Source organism: Onychomys torridus, chromosome 2 (assembly GCF_903995425.1).
Source record: "Onychomys torridus chromosome 2, mOncTor1.1, whole genome shotgun sequence".
Lineage (NCBI taxonomy): Eukaryota > Metazoa > Chordata > Mammalia > Rodentia > Cricetidae > Onychomys > Onychomys torridus.
This window is the reverse complement of record NC_050444.1, coordinates 156,817,078-156,826,717: the sequence shown is the minus strand read 5'-3', so window position 1 is coordinate 156,826,717 and position 9,640 is coordinate 156,817,078. Positions and strand designations below refer to the sequence as shown.

The 9,640-nt window shown below is 43.7% G+C and overlaps 1 protein-coding gene across 2 annotated transcripts in view; it reads left to right on the top strand.

Annotated features, from left to right (window-relative positions):
• Positions 1-713: 713 nt before the first annotated feature.
• The window catches only part of Prdm2 (PR/SET domain 2), a 113,735-nt gene continuing 104,808 nt past the window's right edge, over positions 714-9,640 (top strand). The window contains exon 1 of one of the 2 annotated variants that reach the window (XM_036177391.1): positions 714-800. The gene's annotated coding sequence lies outside the window, so the exon portion shown is untranslated. The remainder of the gene's footprint in view (positions 801-9,640) is intronic. The other variant, XM_036177390.1, reaches the window with a different exon arrangement.

Genomic DNA, 9,640 nt, shown 5'->3' with positions numbered 1-9,640 from the left:
CCCAGTCCATCTCCATCACACACTACTACAGTTCAGACATCTATTTGCTGACTTGTCTGTAAACATTGACTTAATTCCCAAGGGCAAGGTGAAGGCCATGTTAGGTGCCCAAGCTCCCTGGCACCGACCTAGGCCCGTGGCTGGCAAATGCTCCCTGGTAAGGGATGAACACAGCCACCCAGTTGCACCTGCTTTGCTGGAGCTCCATTTTAGTGCACGTGGTTGCCCTGGTCCTTTGCACACAACCTAAGTGGTCTATTTGCCTGACGGAAGTATAATGGCCTTCACGGTGGACTCTTTCTTCTGATCCTGCTTTGCTTGAGACACGTCTCATGGTGTGGTCCTGGATGTCCTGGAATTCACTATGCACGTCATCCTGGCCTCAAAACCCCAGAAGTCTGCCTGCTTCTGCTTCATGAGTTTTGGGATTAAAGTGTGTGCCACCATGCCCAGCAGCCCCGACCATTTGAAGGGTGGTGGATTCTCTAAGGAGCTACGAATCCCTCAGCCCTAACTCTTCAGTGGTCTGGCCGGCCCAGCAATGGCGACGCGGGCTTCTCTCCGAGGTGAACCAGTGATTGGCAGCGAGGCCAACACAGTCCGTCAGGGTCGCGCCGCGTAGTCGTGTCGGGGTGCCCAAGGGGTCGCGGGCCACGAGCTGTGCAACGGGTCGGGGTCGGGCGCCCTGCCGACGTCACTTCCGGCCGGAGCCAAGATGGCAGCGGCGCGGCCGCGGACGCCGGAGCGACGGCGGCGGCGGCGTCTCTGGGCTCGCTGAGGGGCTGGCACGTCGCTCTCTGGTGAGGAGCGGCGCAGCCTGGGCGGGCGGGCCTCGGGGGGGACACCGCTCAGTGTCGGTGAGGAGCGTGGCCACCGCGGCGGGGGCGGCCGGGCCGGGCGCCGAGGGGACTGCGGAGCGGGTTGACGCGCCCCCTCCGAGCTTCCTCCGAACCGCTGGGGACCGGTGGCGAAAGCTGACCGAGGCTGGCGGGCGGCGGCGCGAGGCTCCCGCCCTGCGGCTCTCAAGTCCCTGCGGCCAAGTTGGGGGTCCGCTTTGTGGCGGGCGCGGCGGACTCGGGGTGCGTGGCTGCGGGGTTGGCCGGGTCCGCACGTGGGCCCCGGGTGGTCCCCATCCGCGGGGCTGCGCTCCTCTCTGCTCTTTTGTGTCCGGGCTGAGTGTGTCTGAGCGCATCTGCATTCCCGACTTGGTTCTGGGTCGCGAGTCTTTTGTGTTTTCCCGGATAGTTTCTGTGTGCTGTAAACCTGGCAATGGTCTCCCTGAATGTTCCCATGGACCCACTGGTGCGTATGTGCGTGTGTCACAGGTGTGCACAAACATACATATGACTGATTTTGGTTAGTCAAAAGATCGGTCTATCCTGTCTCTGAGGATGACAAGTAAGACCCGAAATTCACCTAACAGGTCAGTGATCTTCCACGATCCACGCGTGAGGCACCAGTCCACGGCCTAATACCTTTGGATCGGGCCTCGAGCAGTGGGAACAATCCCACAGATAACCGGGAAGCCCCGTTGTCCCTCACTACGCAGATGGAATTTGCACCTGGAGAAATGGGGTTCTTCTCACCGCCCCCATGTTTCATATATTGAGGATTTGGGTGTATTTGACTTGTGGACTTCCTTTTGCTGAATCGCAGGGCCTTGCCCTTAGGACCCTTTAATCAAACGCTGGAATGTTTGTCTCTAAAACAAAATGTCCCCAGGACATGACTGAAATGTATCTCAAAGTTTTGTTTACTTTGGGATTATTGTTTAAAGTAACATTTTACAGCAAAGGGAACCAACCTACCAGTGGTTCTTTTTACCTACAGTAGCGCAGACTACAGTTTCATCAGTCCTGCCCATGATGGTATTAAAAAAGAGGTTTAGGGAGTTTGCATCCAGATATTAAGGAGGAACTGAGTCATTATTATGTTGTTTTCTTTTCTGTAGCGTTCTGTTTTTGAGATTGAATGTAGCTGCTACTTTCCAAGCTTTCTTACAAACACTTTACTTGGTTAAAAAAAAATCTTTTCCATGTGAAATTTAACTTAGCTTTGAAGACCTTTATAGATCATTTTATAAGCCCCTTTTATTTCAAGCCATGGGAATGGAACTGTAAATCTATTGTTGGAAGCAACACCCAGTTGTAGTTGGTGTTATTTCAGCACTTTTCTTCTTCTTCTTCTTCTTCTTCTTCTTCTTCTTCTTCTTCTTCTTCTTCTTCTTCTTCTTCTTCTTCTTTTGCTTTAAAGCCGTTGATGCATTTAGGAAAGTTCTTAGACCCAGGGATATAACGATAATGCTCAATGAATGCTGTTTGTTGATGGAAGAGTTGGCTTCATTTAGGTTTGATTTTTATTTCCTACACAGTGCTCAAGATAATAAGGTGTAACTTTGTAATAATGTATTAGCTCTGTAAGCACAAAACAGCAAAATAGTCTCACTGTAAGACAGTGGGGAAACAGAAAAGCACAAAGAAGGAATAGAAACCAGCCAGAACCTTCCGCCTCCACAGATAGCCATTGTTACCATTGTAGCAGATTGTCACCAGTCCCTCATGGTGTGCCTGCTTGTGTTTCCTTATGCACACACATTTATTCATAGAAGCATTCACTTCTGTATTGTATTTTATACAGAATTGATATGTTGTGTGTATTGATGTAGTGTGTCTTCCATTATGCTGTTGTAAGTGATATCTATGGTTTTAACTGTTCTTCGATTTGATGTTTAATGGCTGTCTGATATGTGGATGGGCTGTCATTTATCAACCAATTCCACATTGATCTGTAAGGCTTCTAAAACCTGCCATTTTCTTTTCATTAAAATTTGTCTTTTCTCTATGATGAACTTTAAAATTCTGTAGTTACCTAAGATGTAAAAACTGGAAAATCTGCTTTTTAGCACCTGTCTACACATTTTTTGTTTTCAGCTACCTTTCTAAGAAGTAACAGTCCATTTCAACTGTTTTCTTTGTGGCATCTGTGTAGCTCACATGCATATGCACATGGTTTCTTTTGATGATTATTTTACATTTGCTATTTATTTATTCATGGGACAATTTCTTCAAAATGCTGATATCTTTTCAAGTTTAGATCTGACTTAGAAACCTTTTAGTATTTGTTAAATCATAGTTTCCGGGAAGAAAGCACCTTGGATTATTTTCTATTTTCATGTCTTCTGATTAGCTCCATGTTAGTTTTAATACACATACAAGGGAGGTGGGCACCCCATAGCAAATCTGCAGCCTTCACTAGATAACTCCATAGTGGGAAGTGAAAGCATATATGGACGTTGAAGAGGGTATGTCAAATTTGCATGCAGAGAGCATCTACAGGGAATTCTGGATGCAGAGGGGGAAGTACCTGCTGAGCATGACTTCTGCTCCTGCACACGTGTGTTTAGTGCTTCCTAATTGGTGTGCTGTTCACCAGCAATTACAGTGACTGGTGTCGTATCTGGTGCTTGCCTCTTGAAGTTAGAAATTTTTAGTTAGAACTATAAAAAATGGTTTTCATAGAGCAGGCCAGGGAAAACTGCAGTCTGTTAGAAGGAATAGCGTATTTAGTTCTAGCAAAACATTGTTTTACAGCTACTGTACTGTTGACATTTGCACTGGATTAGTCTTTGTTGGGGGCATCTCTCTTGTCCATGGTGGAATACTTAGCAGCTTCCCCACCCCACAAAGTGCCAATGGTTCCTTGCTCAGTTGTTACAAGCCACGAAGTCACCAGACATTGCCAGGTATCCATTGGGGGAACAAAATTGCATGATTCTCAACTACCTCATTAAACGAAAGTTTCTTTGCTGGGTGATTGAATCACAGAAGCAGTTATGGCTTCTCAAAGAACTCTAAGAATAGATGTTGTGGTTTATACCTTGAAGAAGGGAATGGGCTTCCTATCCAGATACCCTTCAGCATTTGCTTTTGTGAATACAGAGTAACTCACTTTCTGCAGTTGAGCATTGGCATCGTTTTGTGGCAAGAGATGTGGTAGTGTGAAGTAGCCTGGAGATTGTGACGTTTTCATGACGTGGGATCAGCATTCCCAGTATGCAGATTAACTTATTATGAAATTTAAATAAATTTGCATAGAGTTGATGGATGTTGAATAATTTAAGCATTTGGTCCGTCATGCTGAATAGCACAGAAATAACTCTTCTAGGAAAAATGAGACTTGGAGCACCTCCTTGAAGATTGAAGATTGATGATGAAAGCCAAACTACTTTTTTTTCTAAAATCTCCTTTTTTTTCCTTCTTAAAAACAAAAAACAAACAAAAAAAGCCCAACCAGTTTGGAGTTATACTCAGAAACTTGTCCTAAGGAAAGATCTTACTTTTGCAATGCTTACCTGACATTAATGGCACCTTCTGCCGAGAGAGAAGTATGTCTCCCAAGTCTTATTCTTAATCATTCTAAGTAAAGATTGTATTGCTTGTGGTTCTTTTTTATTTAGTTAGTTTTGGTTGTGAAATTATATTTAGTCAGAACGCAAAATTAAATAATTATTTAATGAGTGTTTTGGTAATGAGTGTTTTTTTTTCTGAATTATAGGAATATCTGAATAATTCCATTGCAGTGGATGCATGTATCATTTAAATATTTTTTTTCTTAAAGGGAATGCTTTTTCTTCTCTACTCCATCCCCTTGAAGCATGAGTTAGAGTCATATATATAGTATACCCAGTCACTACAATGATAAATGCTTTTTTTTTTTTTTTTTTTGTTAATTATACTACGTTAGTAGTAGTTATTCTTGGAATCTTAGATCATGTCATTACCTATACTGTGTTCTCATTTCTAGCCCATTGGAATGTGGATAAAAAAGTTTGACTGAATCTATATTTTTCAGGTATTTTGGTGAGAAGAATTATTTTGTAGCCCTTGCAATACATCACATGTTAGGCTTTGTTTTAAAAGAGCTGAATTACTTCTTGGCACATCTTGTCTGAAATATGTAAAGCTAAGTGGAAATGTTAGCTTGATTACTGTGGGCAGCCCATCTGGAAATTGGTAAAACCTACATATTTTATATGTACTTACATATAGATTTTCTAAGACTTCATTAAAGTCTCATGGGAAATTAATTGAAATGATGGTTTCAGAATTTCAGCAGAATTGTGAGATTCCCCAAACCTGTAGACACTTGAGCATGAGTCCTGTCTATTTCCTAGGACTGTGTGTGGACAATCTATAGTAAGCACATTCTGGAGACTATAAAAAACAACGTTCAGATTGACTCTCTGAGGCCTAAAGACTGCTCCATAACTCAGCAAGTCTTGGCTTTAAGATACACTTGCAGGTAGAACCTCTGAAGAGGAAGGCTCTTTGGGATAAATTAGATGCTTAGTTGTAAAGCCTTTTTCCCCCACCATAGAAGATGTGGAGATACTGTGTGCATACAGCCCTGTTGTTTAGTAGAGCCTACCTCAGTGCACAGAATGACAGGATCACAGCATCACACAGCTGGGCATGTGGTGGTGGTCTATGTGAGGGGATATAGGTAGCACCTCTTCTTTCCTCTTAATGTTTGCAAAGTGGGGACAAATAATACTTTTTCCTTTCACTGGGGTACTTTGAGCTGAATAGGTAAAGAATATGCAAGTAGGGCCATTAAGATGGCTTAGCATGTTAAGGCTCTCCAGGACCCAGTATTAGAAAGGAGGGTACCCAGGGGTTATCCTTTGACCTGTGATGCCTTCACACACACACACACACACACACACACACACACACATACACACACACACACACACACACACAGACACACACACACAATGTGATTTAAAGAAGTTTTAAAAGATGCAAGCAGTTTAATGTTTTTGAAAAACTAACATTTTTCTTAGATATTTCCAGTGCAGTAGGTCTTGAGAGATAATGGGCGGTTGTTGAGAGAATTGTTCTTAGGCTTTTTGACCCCTCCCTCCTCCCAGACAAAGCACAGGAGGTGACTACTCCACAGAGTCAAACCCTGCATCTTCTCTCTATGGACATATTTTCCCTCTGGACAGTTCTCTTTCGTGGGGCACTCCAGTGAGACTAAAAATGTCTGCATCTCCGTCTCTGTCCTCCATGCCAGTCTGTGTGGAGACCAGTTTCCCCTTTGACTGATGTAGCTTTCTTTGGGAAGGTCTGCCCTCTTCTGAGCATCAGAGGCCAACATGGAGTTCGCCACTTTCCACTTCCTTCCCATCTCTGTTCCTGACTGCTCTGCTTTTAAATGTCTTCCATAGCCCTCCCTGTTAGTCACCTTCCACATTTTAGATTATTTCCATCTCTTGGTTCCTGTTAAGTTGGTCACCATGTTGTGCTTGTTCTTCCACTGTGGTGTGGATGCTTTTTTGTATGTTTCCAGTTACCTTGTATGGTTCAGGCTCTAACTGCTTATTAGCTTTGGGCTCCTGGCTTAATTTTCCTTAAATATTGGGCTTTGTTTATGTTGTATCCTCAGTCAGAAAGACTTTGTTGCTCCTCCCAGGTGGATAAGAACTTTGTAACAGACTGTCCTGAGAACATCTGTCCTCCTGCAGGTGCTGTGGGCTCTGCTTTTTAGTAGTCCCATTTCTGACTTATCCCATAGGCAGCCAGACCTCCAGAGCTTGGGGCAGGCTGAGAAGGCAACAATGTCTGGGGAGCCCTGCCATGCTTGTTCCTTCTATTGACACTTTGACTCAAGCTAGGGACATCTGGGAAGAGGGCACCTCAACTGAGAAAGTGCCTCCACCAGACTGTCCTGTGGCATGTCTATAAGGACATTTTCTTGATTATTAACTGATGTGGGAGGGCTCAGTCCACTGGACAGTGCCAGTCCTGGGGCGGTGGTCCTAGATGGTATAAGAAAAGAGGCTGGGCAAGCTACTAAGTAGCTTGCCTCCATGATCGGTCTAAGTTCCTGTCCTGACTTCTCTCAGTGATGGACCGTGAATGTAAGATGGAATGAATCTTTTTGTCCCCAAGTTGCTTTTGGTCGGCAGCAGAAAGCAAACTAGACACCTACCACAAGTTCAGATTAACCTGGAACCCCTGGAACTGCCCTCATCTGTTTTGTTCTTTCTTTCTATACCTTTGCATGGAGGGCACTATTGTACTAACCATACAGCTATCATACCTGTATCAAGAGACTTCTTTTCGTGTTTTTATCATAAACTCTTAGACACTTGCTTTTATGTTGAGTTGAGAACTATATAGCCTGTGAGCACTGGGGGAAGGGAGGGAGGAGAGGAAGATGGATCTCTGAGTTGGAGGCCAGCCTGGTAAGTTATTTTGAAGAAATGTATCTATCTTAAAACAATAACAACAACAACAGCAAAAACAACTACTTTGTATACAAGACCACTAAAACTAGAGTAGTGTATATACTTTGTAGACAGTAGGTATTGCTACTGTTTTTAAGGGGTCTTGAGAACAGTTATTACACATTTAGAGTATAAACCTCAAACCTCAGATTATACAAGTTAAAGTCCACTCTAACTAAAAAAAAAAAAATCGCCCACTGAAGTGGGAGGTGAATCTTGTGATGTCCATGTGGCTAGTGCCTTTCCCAAAAACAGTGTCAGCAATGACAGTGGCTGGTGTGCGTCATAGTTCTCGGCTGCTCACTTGTAGTGTCAGGAAACCCACAGTGGATGTGAGTTATGAACAAGATTAGTTTTCCTGCATTCCCCAGTGTGTAGGAAAAACCTTGAGAGCCACAAGCATCCTCGGAAGCGTGAGCAGATGAAACCTTTGCGAGTCTTAGAGTAAACATTTGCATTTGCGTTTGGGTGACATGCCTGCCATGTCCATGTTGCAGTAGCATTCTTTGCTTTTTGGGAACTCTTAGCAGGAGTCCTGAATATCTGTTTTTCAAAGTTTAACTACAAAAGTCGTGCTGTGCTGGGAACTCTGGTGGGAAAAGGTCACTTAAAGCAATTGGCTAAGACTTGATAGGATAACTGTGGAGTGGATGGTCACCTCCCTCCTCACTTTAGACATTCTTCAGGATGCTTGTCTTTGGAGGTTAGTGAAGAATTGATTCTACTTCCTTTTCTAATAATGGCAAGTTTTTATACAACTAACACAGTATCACAAAAGTGTCTTTTAATTAAAACTTCTTTATGTTGATGTTTTGCAGAATGTGCAGTTAGCAGTGGGTTGCAGTACTTTGGCTGGGACTCCTTATAACCTTGAATTTAAAATGGTTCCCAGGCAGAGCACAGGGTTTGAGCAGAAAGCCCAGGTGCTCCTGCCCCATTCCCACCTCTCTTGCTGATCTTTACATCTGCATTTTTGGGCAATTAGTCTTTAAAATAAGGAAAATTTTAATTCAAGGATGTTTTGATGGGATAGGATTATTTCACCCAGGAAAATTGACAGTGATCTTTTTGTTCTTGGTACAGTGATGTCCCGGGAATAGCTACTGCTACAATGAGAGATGAGAAAATACATATTGTAGAGAACTCGAGACTCGCGATGGCATAAATTCAGAGTTCCCACGTTCAGTGAAATATGTCATAGGTATATGATGAAGGGAATAAGGGAGGGTATTAATAGACGTCTTTAAAATCAGTCAGGGAGATGATAATCTACAATGACCAACATTTATTTCTAAGCTTAGCTCTATTAATGGGTACTAGAAGCTTTTCCCCCTTTGCAGTGCTGAGGCTTGGACCCATTATTTCATCCATGCTAGGCAAGTACTCTTCCACTGATCTACATCCCCAACTTGGGAGTAATATTTTGTGAAGAATTTCCCATTAATTTTAAAAAAATCTTTATTATTTTTCTTTATTACTTGTTCTTTTTTCCTACCCAATTTTCTTTTCTTTTCTGTTTTTATTTATTTTTTTGTTTTTACATCCCAACCAGAATTCCTTCTGCCTGATCTCCTCTGAGCACCCTCCCACCCATCCTCTCCTCCTCTGTTTCTCTTCAGATACTGGTGGGCTCCCATGCCTATCAGCCAGCCATGGTATATCAAGTTGCAGTGAGACTAGGCACCTCCTATTTAGGCTGGATGAGAGAATCTGGTAGGAGGAATGGGCCCCCAAAGCAGGCAACAGAGTCAGAGACAGCCCCTGCTCCCACTTAGCAGTCTCACAAGGAGACCAAGTTACATAATTTAGCATATATTCAGAGGGCCTAGGTACTGTGACCCCTGCAGACTCCCTGGTTGTCGTTTCAGTCCCTGTGAGCCTAGGTTAGTTGGTGCTGAGGGTTTTCCTGTGGTGCCCTTGACCCCACTGGCTCCTACAATCCTTTCTCACCCTCTTCTGCAGGATTTCCCAAGTTCCACCTAATATTTGGCTGTGGGTTTCTGCTTCTGTTTCCATCAGTTGCTGAGTGAAACTTCTCTGACAACAGTTGAGCTAGATACCAATCTATGAATATAGGAGAATATCATTAGGAATCATTTCATTGACTTTTTTTTTTTTTTTTTTTGCCAGTCATGTTTGGTTCTGTCCTGGCCTGCAGGGGTGAGCTCCCTCTCAGGGTATGGGTCTTCAGCTGGGCCAGTCATTAGTTGGTCACTCCCACAGTTTCTGCACCATCTTTACCACAGCACAATGTGTAGGCAGGCCATTAATTGCAGTTATTTATTTATTGGTTTGTTTGTTTATTTGTGTGCGTGTGTGTGTGTGTGCGCGCGCGCGCGCGCGCAT